The following is a 6,158-nucleotide window of genomic DNA, read 5'->3' as shown; positions in this document are numbered from 1 at the left end:
GTTTTTCGTCAAGAGACATCATTCCTATTAAACGAGGGAATCATAACAGTTGCTACATGTTTGGATGTTCAGAAGAACGCTGGATTTGTAGAGAGACTGCGATTAAAAAGCAATGCTCCTCTATCAATATTGGATCCGAACGTAATGGTGGCGCAGCTTATGTGAGTAAAACACTTTAGTGCTATATGTGTCACTGTGGTGGCCGATGTTTTCTCTTCCGAGGAACGCGAATTCATGCTGCACACGCTTTGAAAGGGTTTATGATAAAAGACACGCGTGTTTGTGGGAGTACAACACTTTAGTACTATGTGTCACTGTGGTGGTCGGTGTTTTCTCTTCCGAGGGACGCGAATTCATGCTGCACACGCTTTGAAAGGGTTTATGATAAAAGACACACGTGTTTGTGGGAGTACAACAGGGTTCTTGCAGGTTTCAGCAAGTTAAATTTAAGACCCTTTTAAGACCATTTTGAGAAAAATTTAAGACCAACACGACACATTACTAGAAGCATTCAAATGATCTTAGAAATTCTCAAAACTTTCTATTTTTATTGATTCAGTTATAGAAAAAAATAAAATAAACAGATAATCAAAATACATGGAAATACATTATGCTTAACCCAAGCCCAAAAAGCTTGGCCGTCACGTGATTCTTAGAGACTTCATTCAGTTCCTAGAAGTTCATGTGAGCCATTGAAATACATTGAGTTAGAGGCAAAGAGCTGTGATTTTTCTTAATTAATAGTCAAGAAATGCATTGATTTACAATATTTATATATCACACTAATATGTGCAAGTAGTATTTTTATAAAATTCTATCAACAATGTTTTTTGACAAATAAAATCCACTAATATGAGATCACTTAGTATGGTCGGCAGCTGGTTTGCGCCCAGTTTTACACTGTCTCAATCAAATTTAAAATACATCATCACTATGTAGTATGTATAGGCGTGGTTTCCTACACAGGGATTAGACTAGTTCTAGACTAAAATAAATGTAAGAGCTGTCCAAACTGAAAACAACTTGCACTGACATATCTTTAAATACATCAAAATGCACACAAGTAATGTTATTTGAAAGGCATGTTTGTTAAAACTAGTTATATTTCCTAATTAAACTAAGGCCTAGTCCTGGCTTAAACTAATCCCTGTCCGGGAAACCACCCCATAATGTTTATGCATGTTTATAATGTAAAACTGACTGTGTTAGGGTTAGGGTTAGGTTAGGGTCCGACTGTTTAAGTTGATTTTCAATAAAGCAGTGTTGATTTTTTTAGCTTCTGGGTCCTCTATGTTTCAGAACCTCGCAAATGCTCAGGTAAGCCACTGGCTAGTTGGTTAAATTACGTTACACCTTAAAAGATTTTTACTTATACAAAACTAAATTTAAGGATTGTTTCTCGCGAAGCCCACAGTATACAGTCAGATCACAACACCTGAAATATAGCTTATGGCACGATTTGCGCCGTGGAGTATGACAAAGTGCGAGAGGTTTCTTTTAGAGACCCTCCATCCCATTATACACTTTCCTCCGGCACTGATTAGTTATTCAGCGTTTTAAATTACTATTTTACTTTCTGCGGACAACGCTTTTCGGGAATAAACGGAGGTAAGAAATTTAAGACTTGGGTAAATTTAATTTAAGACCTAGGATAAAAATCTGGGTGTTTTTAAGACTTTTTAAGGCCTTAAATTTAACATTCTGAATTTTAGACATTTTAAGACCCCGCGGGAACCCTGTACAACACTTTAGTACTATGTGTCACTGTGGTGGCCGGTGTTTTCTCTTCCGAGGGACGCAATTCATGCTGCACACGCTTTGAAAGGGTTTATGATAAAAGACACGCGTGTTTGTGTGAGTAAAACACTTTAGTACTATGTGTTACTATCAGTTGCGGCCATTGAACGTGATAAATGTGTGTGTGTGTGTGTGTGTGTGTGTGTGTGTGTGTGTGTGTGTGTGTGTGTGTGTGCTGCTACACGCGCATCGAAAGGGTTTACGATAAAAGACACGTGTACGTTTGTGTTTGTGTGTGTGTTTTTGTTGGTTGGTTTACGATAAAAGACACGCGTGTGTGTGTCAAAAGGGTTTATGATAAAATATGCGTGTGTAAGAAAGACACTGTGTCTTAAGACACTCACTTAACATTAAACTGATTACACATGAGATTAAATTGAAAGTTAGTTTGAACGAAAAACTGTTATCCAATCATAGCAGTGGGCGTTTACTTCCAAGTCGTAGGTTAATAACGAGATAAGCGATTATGATTGGCTAAGGCAGAGTAATGTGTTTCATGGTAGCCAATCAGAGCCAGTGTCGTTCTACACATGCCAGCGCACGCGCCTGCGGCGACACACACACACACACACACACACACACACACACACACACACACACACACACACACACACACACACGGCGAATTCCAACCGAAAGTGATGATCACTATGCCCTATTCCCTTCGAAGATCAAATCTCTTGATGTATAAACTCTAGAGAAAGTTGCGCAATGTTGTCTCATAGTGTGGCTAATTAAAATACACTTGGTGATAAAATACAGCGTCTTTTTCTGTTTATTTGGATTTTACATCCCCTTCACGAAGTACCCTTCAAGGGCGCACAAACGGCATTTGGAATTTACCCACACAAACAGAGATTCGCGGCAGCAGAAGAGCTGGCGAGTCAGGAGGAGCAATGCGATGAAAAGTTGGCATAAATGTGCATGTAATGTGTACATTATGTCCGGGAGCGAAGACTTTGTCAACATCCGTTGTAAGCAACTCTAATTTAATGAATCATATTGTTAAACTGTTTACTTGGAGAAAACGAAATACAGCAGGCTATGTCTTCCAGACTATTTATCTCAGGTTGTTAGTTTGATTTATTTAATTTGCTACAGTTGCAAACACACTTTATATTATTTAACTGTTTACTTTTGAAGAAAATACCTGAAGTACAGAATGTCTACCAGACCAGTTGTCTGACATTGGGAGTTTGATTTATTTAATTAAGAATACGACTACAGAGCAAACACACTTTTTGTTGTTTAAAAGTTAACACTTGGAAGTACAGGTTGTTTACTTGACCAGTTGTCTCAGGTTGAGAGAGTTTGATTTAATTTAGTTTGCTGAAGTTAAATGCACTTTATATGGTGTAACTGTTTACTTTTCTTACAAAGATAATACTTGAAGTGTAGGATAAAACTCTTGCTGTCTGTTGACGTGCAATAAATATGGAAAGTTATGTATGAACACCTGTCTGTTCTACTAATTTCAACTGACATGTGAAAACTGCTAAATAAAATACAAATTCTTTGACATATAGCAACTTTTTTTTAACCGTAACGCAAATAGTTACTTTCCCTGGTAACGAGTTACTTTTATTATAGAGTAATTCAGTTACTAACTCAGTTACGTTTTGGAACAAGTAGTGAGTAACTATAACTAATTACTTTTTTTTAAGTAACCTTCCCAACACTGTGTAAGAGACAGTGCTTACCTGCACTTCCAAATTGTGTTTTTGTGTACTTTTAATGAGAGAAGATATGCGTAAACAGATCGCTCCAGAGAAAATGTTATTGCTTTATTCCAAGTGTATGCTAATCATCCACACAATGTGACATTATTGCAATGAAGTTAACATCCAAGAACGCTGATCTCCGACGAGTTTAGGGATAATCACTTCCGATTGGGATTTATAGACTGATTGAGACACAGAAAGTGTTTCAAACAGCGTGTGTGTGTGTGCGTGCGTGCGTGCGTGTGCGTGCGTGCGTGCGAGCGTGCGTGCGTGACCATTCGTCCTGATAGTACCTTTTTTCCAGTCAGAGATGTCAAGTGAGCGAATGACTTGAGTGTTTAAAGAAATCTCCCTCACTAATTCTAAAATGACAAGTAGGTGGCGGCGGAATGATACAAACAGTGAAGCGGTTACTGTGGTGTTATCAGTACAATATTGCATGCCTGGGAAGAGCTCTTTGCCAATCAGATTCGAGAACCAGAAAGAACTGTTGTATAAATATCTATAGAAAGTTCTGAATTCTTTTGAAAGATTAATTAATGTAAACACCTGCCCAGCTAACAATTTTTGGTTCCCAAAACGTTTTCCTAACGTTAGTTTTTGGTTCTAAAACGTTCCCCTAACGTTAGTTTTTGGTTCCCATAACGTTATTTTTTAGGTTTGTTTTTGGTTAGCCACGAAAGTTTTCTTTACGGAAATAGAACGTTATTTTTAGGTTAGTTTAACGTTATGATAACGTTATAATAACGTTAGGAGAACGTTATTTTTAGGTTAGATTAACGTTAGAAAAACTTTAAACTAACCTAACGTTCTCCTAACGTTATTATAACGTTAGAATAACGTAAGGGGAACGTTAAACTAACCTAAAAATAACGTTCTATTTTCGTAAAGAAAACTTTCCTGGCTAACCAAAAACAAACCTTAAAAAAAGAACGTTATGGGAACCAAAAACTAACGTTATGGGAACGTTATTCTAACGTTAAGAGAACGTTTTGGGAACCAAACATTTTTGCTGGGAGTATGCACAGTTGACATGGAACAAAAACAGTTTAATGATCTACAGGACAGTGTGCGTTGCCGCGGCTCCGTGCACGCACTGAAAGAGCGCTCAGAGCTCAAGATTCTAGCTGCAGTGAAGTATGGCACGTCTATTGGTACATTCCATGTTGTGTTTTTTTTCTATCATATCTATCCAAAATAAGTTAAACACATTTCCATATAAAAAGGAATAATTAATAACAACATTTATAACAATTAAATTATTTTATTACTGAAAAAATGTCTATTGAAACATTAGATGAATAACATTATTTCAAATAAAAAAAAACTCAACCCACCACACATTGAGAAGCATTGTATTTTATCAAATATATAAATGACTTCAACACAATAAAGAAGACTTATAACAGATATTTATTGAAAATGAATAAACTTTTAATTTACTTTGGATCAAAAAATCATACCACAGCAGTTAGTCCCTCCATTATTACAATAATCAAAAACATCCTCTCTTCATATAGACGGGAATCACTAAAATATATATTAGTTCTCACATATAAGTTACTAAATGAAGAAAGAAAATAAACCGCTAGAATAAATGTTAGACTGAGGTAAAACCTATTGACAACAAATCAAATACATAAGCATTTCATTCACTTCAGGTTAACAGATCAGTTTAACGTTAGCCGAATAGCTCTGTTTTTACAACAATCAAAAGCTTCTAACATCACATTCTCCTTCATGGAAATCATTAAAATATATTTTCGTTTTCACATATTAAAGTTATGAAGAAAAAAAATAAATCGCTTAAATAATGTTAGACTCTGAAGTAAAAACCAAATGCCAAATAAATAAACATTTCATTCACAGTGGCGGAGCTAGACTTTTAAAACAGGGGTGGCAAAGGGGTGGCAAGGTATTATTTTGGGGGGTCAATATACAAAGTGTTCAATTACACTAAAAATAAATTATTTTCCACAAAATGTATATAGATTAAATTAAAGTTGTTTATTTTCCAAAATGTACACAATTATATATGTATTAAGGATACAGCAAAAATAGAACAACTGGGATCTGTTTGGCCCTGATCTGCACCTGACTTTTGCTTCTTTAGAAAGAAGTTGGTAATTTCGCTGTCCCTATGGTTACACACCTCATGAAGAAACCAACATTTTGAACAATTAGCTTGTTTTCATTTACCATAAGTACACTGTTACTAATTATACAAATATTAAAACAATACACTACGACAAAATCTGAGTATATTGAGGTCTAGCCTATTTGACAACACATGGAAAATTGCTTACAGACGTCTGGACATGTTATGTTAAGGGAGGAGGGAACGAGTTTCCATTTAAGTTCAATGTAATAATGTAAATAGACTTCTGTCCCTCACATTAAGCTATGGAATGGCTTCAGATGACTTTTTGAAATTATAATCCAACTCTCTTAGACCCAAGTCACCCAAACTGACATTTAAAAAGCGCGAGGCGCCGAAAAGCGTGCTGTTTACATCCCTGTTCTATATCCACGGTGGTTTTATTAAGTTCAATATGCTGCATTACACGTGACAATATGAATAAGCCTACCTAATGTATGTGATTGTTGCTGAACATTTGCTAACGACATGTTTTTTATTGT

The sequence above is a fragment of the Paramisgurnus dabryanus genome, chromosome 21, assembly GCF_030506205.2.
Source record: "Paramisgurnus dabryanus chromosome 21, PD_genome_1.1, whole genome shotgun sequence".
Classification (NCBI taxonomy): domain Eukaryota; kingdom Metazoa; phylum Chordata; class Actinopteri; order Cypriniformes; family Cobitidae; genus Paramisgurnus; species Paramisgurnus dabryanus.
The sequence above is the reverse complement of the archived record's forward strand: the minus strand, read 5'-3'. Positions refer to the sequence as shown.